The sequence below is a fragment of the Triticum aestivum genome, chromosome 2B (genome assembly GCF_018294505.1).
Source record: "Triticum aestivum cultivar Chinese Spring chromosome 2B, IWGSC CS RefSeq v2.1, whole genome shotgun sequence".
NCBI classification, from domain to species: Eukaryota; Viridiplantae; Streptophyta; class Magnoliopsida; order Poales; family Poaceae; genus Triticum; species Triticum aestivum.
The window spans coordinates 699,422,442-699,432,339 of NC_057798.1; positions in this window are offsets into that span (position 1 = coordinate 699,422,442).

Here is a 9,898-nt window from a genome sequence, read left to right on the forward strand (position 1 = left end):
AGAGGACGGCTGGCAGCTCCTCGACCCAACAGCCGGCCGAATGCTCGAGTGGTTCGACCAGTCGAGGCTTGATGCCGGACAGGATGAGGCCATTGGCTCGTTCCACCTGGCCGTTTGACTGCGGATGGGCAACGGATGCTAAGTCCAGTCGGATGCCCTGCGTCGCGCAGAAACGAGCCAAGGCGCCCTTGGCAAAGTTTGTGCCATTGTCGGTGATGATGTTGTGCGGTATGCTGTACCGCACCGTGATGTCGGCAATGAAGGTTACTGCAGTCGGCCCGTTCAACTTCTTGATGGGCTTTGCTTCCACCCACTTGGTGAACTTGTCCACCGCGACAAGCAGATGAGTTAGGCCGCCTCGGGCCGTTTTGAATGGTCCTACCATGTCCAGGCCACAAACTGCGAAGGGCCAGGCAATGGGGATTGTCTTCAGCGCGGAAGCCGGCTGAAGGGGCTTGGAGCGGAACATCTGGCACCCCTTGCATTTTTGGACTAGCTCTTTGGCTTCTTCCAGGGCAGTCGGCCAAAAGAAGCCGTGCCGAAAGGCTTTGGACACGAGTGACCTTGAAGCAGCCTGGTGGCCGCACTCGCCCTGATGAATGTCTCTGAGGATCGCTTGGCCTTGTTCTGGTTCTACGCAGCGCTGGTAAACACCAGTGACACTGCGCCTGACTAGCTCTCTGTTGACTATGGTGTATGATGCCTCTCGGCAGTGCACTTGCCGAGCCAGGATCTCATATGTTGGCAATTCTTTGTTCACTAGAAATTTGAGGATGGGCTGCGCCCATGAAGGTGCTGCTATCTCTTCAACTGCTACCACAGCGACTTGGACAAGGGTGGCTGGGCTGGGAGGCGGCGGGTTGGGGTCCGCGGCCGTTTGCTGGATTAACGGAGTCTCTGGGCCGACTGGCGCAGTCCCCGGGCCGGGCTCTGAAGTCCCCGGGCCGACTGGCGCAGTCCCTGTGCCGGGCTCTGAAGTCCCCGGGCCGGTTGGCACAGTCCCCGGGCCGGGCTCTGAAGTCCCTGGGCCGGTTGGCACAGTCCCCGGGCCGGGCTCTGAAGTCCCCGGGCCGGTTTCAACTGTGGTTTTCTTGAGGTCGCCTGCTGGGGCTTTGGAGTCGGATCCGACTACTTCTGGAGGAGCCGGCACGAAGATGGAGTCCGACTCCGGTGAAGGCTTGATAGACGGCTTGAGGAGGCGCTGAAGGGCGACGCCGGAAGGTATCGCTTGGCGAGTGGAGCCGACTCGCGCCAAGGCATCTGCTTGCTCGTTGTCATTTCTTGGCACGTGAAGGAATTCGCACCCCTCGAAGTATCTGTTGAGTTGCTGCACCAGAAAGCGGTAGCTCGCCATGTTTGCGTCTTTGGCATCCCAGTCGCCGGATGATTGCTGAACCACCAAGTCGGAGTCGCCATAACACAGGATCCGGCGTATGCCGAGTTCTTTGGCAAGCCGGAGCCCATGAATGAGCGCCTCATATTCGGCGACGTTGTTGGAGGCGGCGAAGTGGATCTGCATCACATACTTGAGCTTGTCGCCCTTGGGGGAGGTGAGGACGACGCCGGCTCCAAGGCCGGTGCGCATCTTGGAGCCGTTGAAATGCATCCGCCAATGAGTGGAGTCAGGCGCTGGCGGCAGGTACTGGGTCTTGGCCCAGTCGACGAGGAAGTCGGCCAGCGCCTGCGACTTGATGGCGGTGCGGGGCTGGTAGTAGATGGTGTAAGGAGCTAGATCTATAGCCCATTTGGCCACTCGGCCGGAGGCGTCACGGCTTCCGATGATCTCGGCAAGCGGAGCGGTGCAAACCACAGTAATTGGATGCTCTTGAAAGTAGGGCTTCAGCTTCTTGGCGGCAAAATGCACGTCGTAGCACATCTTCTGGTAGTGAGGGTAGTTCTGCTTGGAGGTCGACAGTACCTCGCTCAGGTAATATACCGGTCTCTGGACAGGGAGCGCCTTGCCTTCCTTCTTGCGCTCGACTACAATGACTGTGCTGACTACTCGGCTGGTGGCGGCGATGTACAAGAGCATGGGCTCTTTGGGAGTCGGAGCCGCCAACACGGGGGGAGTAGTCAACATCTTCTTCAGCTGGAGAAATGCCTCATCCGCCTTGTGGTTCCACTCAAAAAAGGTGGTCTTCTTCATCAATTGATACAAGGGCAGAGCTTTCTCGCCCAACCGACTGATAAATCGGCTGATGGACGCCAGGCAGCCGGTGAACTTCTGCACATCCAACAGTCGGCTGGGTACCTCCATTCTCTCGATGGCCTTGACCTTCACGGGGTTGCACTCTATGCCATGTTTGGAGACCAGGAAGCCAAGGAGCTGGCCGGCTGGTACTCCGAAAACGCACTTCTCGGGGTTGAGCTTGATCCGGAATCGGCGCAGATTCTCAAAGCTCTCTTTGAGGTCTTCCAGCAGCGTCCCACGCTTTTCCGTCTTCACCACCACATCATCCATGTAGACGTGGGCGTTCCGGCCGAGTTGCTTGAGGAGGCACTTCTGCATGCAACACTGAAAGGTGGCGCCGGCATTCCTCAAGCCGAACATCATTGTCAGGTAGCAGAAGGCTCCAAATGGCGTGATGAATGCGGTCTTCAGTCTGTCCGCTGGATTCAGCTTGATCTGGTGGTATCCTGAATATGCGTCTAGGAAACTCAGTAGCTCGCATCCGGCTATGGAGTATATCACCTGATCAATCCTTGGCAGAGCAAACGGGTCCTTCGGGCAGGCTTTGTTGAGGCTGGTGTAGTCGATGCACATCCGCCACTGCTTGTTCTTCTTCAGCACCAAAACCGGGTTTGCCAGCCACTCTGGAAAAACTACTTCCATGATGAAACCGGCTGCCAAGAGCCGGGCTATATCTTCTCCAACAACTCTTCTTTTCTCTTCTGACAGGCGGCGCAAGGGCTGCCTGACGGGCTTCATATCTGGCCTGACATGTAGCTTGTGCTCGGCGAATTCCGTCGGTACACCCGGCATGTCCTTGGGGGACCATGCAAAGATGTCCCGATTCTCACGGAGGAAATCGACGAGCTCGCCTTCCTATTTGCTGTCAAGGCCTGTGCCCATGACATCGTATCTCTCTGGGTGCTCCGGGTCCAAGGGTATCTTCTTGGTCTCTTTGGCCGGCTTGAATGATCCTTCTGCCTCCGACTCCTTGGGGTCGGGCGACATCTCTGGCTGCTTTCCGGCCATCGCCACGACTCGGTCAAGGAGCCGCTTCTCGGCCGCGATCACCAGGGACTCGGCCAACCGACTGCTCTCGGCCGCGCAGGCGGACGACTTCTTGTAGTCGCCTGCTACGGTCAGAATCCCCTTGGAACTCGGCATCTTCATCTTGAGGTAAGCGTAGTGGGGAACCGCCATGAGCTTGGCCAAGGAAGGTCGGCCAAGCAGAGCGTGGTACGGGCTCTCCAAGTCTACCACCTCGAACCAGACCGGCTCTCGGTGGAAGTGATCTTTGTCTCCGAAGAGGACGTCTATCAGGATCTTGCCGATCGGCGAACAGGAGAGGCCGGGTACAATTCCATGGAACACGGTGCGGCTGCTCTGCAGCTGTCTTCGCTTGATTCCTAGATTCTCCATGGTGTCCTTGTACAGGATGTTTATGCTGCTGCCTCCATCTATCAGGACCCGTGAAAAACGGGCGGCCCGCCTATCAGTGGCCAAGGTTGCACCTAAGACCAGAGCGTAAGAGCCCGGACTCGGCATCACCTCTGGGTGATCCGCCCGACTCCAGCTGATAGACCTTTCGGACCAATGCATGAATTCTGGGGCATCTGTTGCTACTGCGTTTACTTCTTGCTGCTGTTGGCGCCTGCTGCGCCGGTCATCTGCCACACTGGTGAACACTACGTAGGCTCCATGCTCTTCTGGGAACTCGTCTTGTACTGTGTCGACTGGCCGAGCCGCCGGCTGCTGGGGCGGCGGCGGAGGCGGCGGCCCAGCAGGCGGCGGAGGAGTGAGGCCGTCTCCCTTGGCGATCCTGGTGAGCCAGTGACACTTTCTGGTGGTGTGGTTAGACGGCTTCGTGCCTCTGTGGAACTTGCATGGACCATCCAAAGTCTGCTCTTAGGAGAAAGCTGGCAACCAATTGGACTTGCCGCCTTTCTGCCGCTTGGCCGGAGGCTGCCCCTCCGGCTGTTGATCTTCTACTGCTGCGACCTGCCGACTGTTGGAAGTCGGCTGTGGGGCCTTGCGTTTGTTGTCGTTCTGTTGCTGTCGCCGACTGGTGTCTCCAGCCGGAGTTCTGGAAGCCTGGGGAGTCACTTTGCCAGCCGCGTTGACTTGAATCTCCGTCTTCATAGAGGAGTCGGCCGTGGCGTACTTGTCTGCTATGACTAGCAGTTCGTCGAGGGTTTCTGGCTCGTCGCAGAGGAGTTTGTGCTTGAGGAGGGTGCCCTCTTGGCACCCGACAGTGAAGTATTCGATTGCCTGCACCTCGTGCACGCCCTCGCAGGAGTTTCGAAGCTCGCCCCAGCGCGTGAGGTAGTCGCGTGTTGATTCTTCAGGGCCTTGCACGCACAAGGAGAGCTGGCGCGGCTTGGGAGGTCGCTTGTACGTGCTGGTGAAGTTGCGGATGAAGGCTTCGGTGAAGTCGACCCAGCTATTGATGTTGCGGGGCTTCAGGCTGTTCAGCCATGTCCGGGCCGTGCCCTGGAGCATGAGAGAAACGTACTTCACGGCAACTCGCTTGTTGCCGTTTGCTATGCTGACGGCTGTGGAGTAGTCTATCAGCCAGTCCTCCGGCTTCATGGAGCCGGTGTACTTGGGTGTGTCTCGGGGGAGCGTGAACCCTTTGGGGAAGGGCTCGTCTCTGATGCGGGGCCCGAAGCAAGGCGGACCTAGCTCATCTTCTTCTTCCAGCGCCAGGGATCGGTGGAGTCGGTCGATCCGATGGCGGGCGTCATTCTCTCCGACTCCCTCTCGGCGGCCAAGGCGACCTCCGAGAGTCGGATGCTCAATAGGCGGCGGGGAAACTCGCCGTTCTCTTCTGGGCGGGGGAGGCAGATAATCGTCCCGCCGTTCTACTGCTCTTGGGCGGCCGTCTTGGTCGCGCTCGATGGTGATGTGAGTCCGACTATGACTGGCAGCCGGCTCCTTCTCTTTCCTTCCGCGAACTCCGCCAGTCGGCGTCCGGGAGGTCGCGCCTTGATCTCGGCGGGGAGGTAAGTCGTCGTTCGGCTGCTGCAGCGCATCCGCGCGCGCCGCCGGCCGCGTTTTGTGCAGCAACCGCGTCCAGGAGCTGCTCGACTCGCTCCGTCATCACACGGCGCTCTTCGCCCTCGAAGTTCTTCAGCTCGTCAGTCGCCACTTGGGCGGCGCGGATATTCTCTGCTGGGGTGGCGTACACGGGGCGTTTTGCCCCGAGCAAGTCGGCGATGGCTGCGTCGCGCTGTCGGACCGCACCTAGACGGCTCGGCCCAGTTGGAGCCGGCGAGCCGCCTACGGCGCGATCCATCTCGCGCTGGTGTGCCTCTAACAAGCGCCTCATGCTTGCCAGCTTCTTGGCGCTTTCGATGATCTGAAGGCGGCGCGCCTCCAGCGTCTCGTCGTCTGCGTCGTCTGGAATGGGCGCGGTTAGGTCTTGCAGTGCCGCGGCTAGCGGGTCCTGGGCTTCTTCGCTGGAGTGCTCGCCGTGGCTGATGACGAGCACCTCCGTGACGGCGCTTCCGCCACTCTCCTCGTACGGAAGCGGCTCGTCGTAAACCACCACGTTGGTGGGGAAGATGTCAAGCGACACGGCGTCGGAGTCGACCAGCATCGGGTCGGAGGAGCCTACGGACTCCAAATCCACGGCAGGCTCGCCGGCGACATGGAGTTGGTCGAGGAGGCCCGCGAGAAGGCTCTCGGGGCCACCCACGCCTGCGTCGGACGCGGGTTCATCAGAGAGGCGCACCTCGCCGATAAGTTCAGCGAGGCCGCTCGCGGCGCAGGCGGCCTCAGCGCCGCGCAGCGTGTCGATGCAGACTCCATCTGGCGAGCCTGGCTGGCTGCGCTCGCCAGGGAGAAAAAGGGTTTCCGTCCAGAACAGATCTCCAGACGACGGTGCACCTCACCCCACGGTGGGCGCCAAATGTCGGGGGTTGGGTGCGACATATGTCAAAGGATGGCTTATCATGGTGGGGGCGAGTAGAACATCGCCGGTGCCTGGAAACGGGATGAGGCGTAGACATGCACGCCGGCGAATCTTACCCAGCTTCGGGGCTCTCCCGGGAGATAACACCCCTACTGCTGCTCTGCGGGGTCTCCGCATGGTCACTATAGCAAGGTGGCTACAATGGTGCTCCTAGAGCTGTATCGGGAGGCAGGAGAGAGGAAGGCTAGTTCTCTCCTCCCTGGTCTATGTGTCTAACTCTATCAAGGGCCGAACCGTTTGCATGGGTGCCCCGGAGGGTTTATATAGGCCTACCCCCCGGGGGTACAATGGTAATCCGACTGGGCGTGGGTCCCAGCCGTCAGTCTCTTAGGCCGCCGTCCTTCCTGCCGGCTTCTGGGGCTCGCCGACTGGTGGGTCCCGCGGACAGGCCGGACACTGTGCGGCACTCCTGATGACGCAGGCTTGGTCATGGGGTCGTGGCAACAGTACCGCCGTCTGTCAGGCGATCACTGTCGCCACTCCCCATCCAATCTGGTTTATGGCTTGTGGGGGCCCGATGGGGAGACGGCCGACTCCAAGGAGGTCGACTCCCACAGGGCCGTCTTCGGGCGCTCTGGCTGCCTTTGATTCACCCACTGACAGGCGGCCCCACGGTCCTTGGACCGTACAGGCCGGCGTCGTGGGCACAGTGCACCGCGCACTGTGGCTGAGGTCAGGGCTGGCATGGCAACAGTGTCGCGCCTCGCCAGAGATCTCCTGGCGATACGGCTTACTGTAGCCACGCCAGCCCCTCGTAGGCAAGGAGGGACGGCCACGTCGTGACCGTACCTCGCATCGGGCGTCGTGAAGTGTCATGGGCCGACTCCCATAGTCGGCACATCAGGAGGTCGCCAGTCTTGGAGTCGGCTCGCTTTGAAGTCGCCAGCTGGGACTCGGCCTCTCTGGAGATCGCCAGCTGGGACTCGGCCTCTCTGGAGGTCGCCCGCTGGGACTCGGCTGGAGGGGCGGGGCGTGCCCCGACGTCTTGAAAGATCCTGGGTCCCGGGTCAGCCTACCCATGGCCCATTACTCCGACAGGGACTAAAGGTTTGCCTTCGGTCCCGGTTCATGCCACCAACTGGGACCAATCGTGGTGGGCCAGGAGTGCGGCCCATTGGTCCCGGTTCGTCCCACCAACCGGGACCAAAAGGTCCAGACGAACCGGGACCAATGGCCCACGTGGCCCGGCTGGCCCCCGGGGCTCACGAACCGGGTCAAATGCTCCCATTGGTTCCGGTTCTGGATTGAACCGGGACTAATGGGCTGGACCGGTCTGGACCATTGCCCCCTTTTCTACTAGTGGTGGGTTCCTCCTTCGACGGTGCCTTTAAAAATTTAAAGTCGATAGAGCATTATGGCATCTTCAATGTTGACCCTCAAATCCTTCGCATCCTTTTGCGAGAATCCGGATACGTTTTGTCACTCAATACTATCAGTTTGTGGACGCGTTCGGATGTCCGAATTCAGACAAAGTGATAGCAAACCAAGGGGGCTTTAGGGAGTCCGGACCATGTACACATGCACTCCACCCCTTTCTCTCCTCAACCACAATATGCACATGCGTTAGTGCTACGGCCCCACGCCGGCTTGGCCACCTATCTCTCCTCTCCTTCTCCCTTCTTTCTCCCTACACCTCTCATCTTGCCGCACCCCGCCATGGCTCGACAGATCGAGCTCGAGCTCGGCTCCGGTCATCCGAACGTGCGGCAGAGCACGGCGTGGGAGAGCACGACTCTGCTCCTCAACGATGTCCGCAGTCACACGACCTCGATTGCTTCATGGCACTGCAAGGCCTCGCAGAGCACAATGCGGCAACCTCGATGTTTTTCTGTTGCTATCTTCTACTCTCTTTGTTTACAAATGTAACATATTCTAACCTTTTTTTAATTCAGATGTATATAGACGTTTTTTGTGTGTTTTTCATAATGTTCAAAAAATCGTTAACTGGTAGCTGCTCGGTCGGTTTAGGAGTAGTGATTAATCGATGAATCTGCCTTGTAACTGGATTAATCGGTCGGCCATTAATCGGTAGATTGAATAGGACCTTGTCAAAATATATCTAGATTTTTTTATGTATTATACCATACTCTCATGCTCATAGCTATGTAGTATACGAAAACATGCTGCCATACACATATCATAAGCATAGAAAGGAGATAAAATTATTAATCCTAGCTATTAAGGAGTGGGATGGGGCTCGACGAGGTTACGGGCAAAAAATTTGGGCATTGTTTGCCCACCTGTTAATGGGCCAGAAAGGATTAATCGGCATGACAATTGATTAATCGGTCTAACTGGCCAATTAATTGGCCCGACAAGTTAACACGACGAATAGGTGTTACTAGCACAAATGCACGTGCGTTGCAACGGGGAAAAAAATTAACGTGTAACTAAGTTTGGTGAGAAACAGCTTTTGAACTGTATTCGTTAAAGAAGCTACTACTCGCTTTAAAGGGAAAAAGGAGGGAGTATCTAAATCTAAATAAGTACATACAATGTGTTCAAAGTGCCCTTAGCCCAATCCGTATTTAATCTCTCTATGTACTATTTTTCCTTTCATTAAAATCTAGGAGATTTCATCTCTCGTCTTTCCTTTGAATACAGATTTAACTCCCTCTCACAATGTCCAATTGATCATGACATTCAATTCTTGCTTTTAATATTTTAATTATGCATCTCATTAATCCCATAGCCCCTAATTAGACCAATACCGGGGCATTCATAGTTAATTCCTTCTTGTGCATCATATGCATGTATGTCGTGAATCCAGTTTAATTAGTCCACCACCAGACCGAATGTAGAGTTACTTTCTTCCTTGCAACGTGCACGCATATCATGAATAGAGATAAATTTGGCCACAACCGGTGCCCATAGATCTGATTGCTTTCTACCTCCATGCCTTAAGCATGGCGGAACTATTTAGTTCTTTTTAGGCAACGGATTTAGCTAAAACTAATTACGTATGTATGTGTGCTGGCCTGGCTGCCTTCAATCCATGGACAGGGCTGCTAACTAATTACGTACGTATGTATGTGTGCTGGCCAGGCTGGGCTGCTACTGCTAGCCCAGAAAAAAAGGCTGGCCTGCTACCGCTAGATGGGTTTCCGGATCGTTGCCTCGTTGCTTGCCTCGTTGGTTGAGTGGTTTAACATACACAAAATCCAAAAAAAAAAAATCACCTAAACGGAACGAAACAAAACGAAACCAAACCAAGAATACCTATTCCCTTTAATAGTAGGTATAGGTATAGATTCGATTCGGCCATGCTATGAGTAGCGATTAACTGACCCGTTAACTGATTAATCGGGTGAATTCTTGAACAATGGTTTTTCACATTTTTTTAGACCATACTGAAATATCCAAAACATCTTTATATGTGCAAGGAAGGAGCACGTTATTTATGTTTTCTTTTTTATTTCTCCATTTTACGGCTTCTTTTGTTTCTTATTTTTCTTTTTTGCTTTCCAGTTTTTTTTTGGACGGAATGTGTGCATCTATTGATTGACTTTACATACGCACCTACTAACTTTTTCATAAATCAGTATGGGTGAACAAAAATGCGTCGGTAAAACAAAAAATAATAATGGCGTTTGCACAAACGATTCTAGTGATTAACTAGAAGTCGTACCTAGTGTTACCACCCCGACCCAGCATATCGTCGTTGATTAACTAGAAGTCGTACCTAGTGTTACCACCCCGACCCAACATATCGTCGTTGTTATTTTTTCTTTTTGAATATATATCGTCGTTGTTAT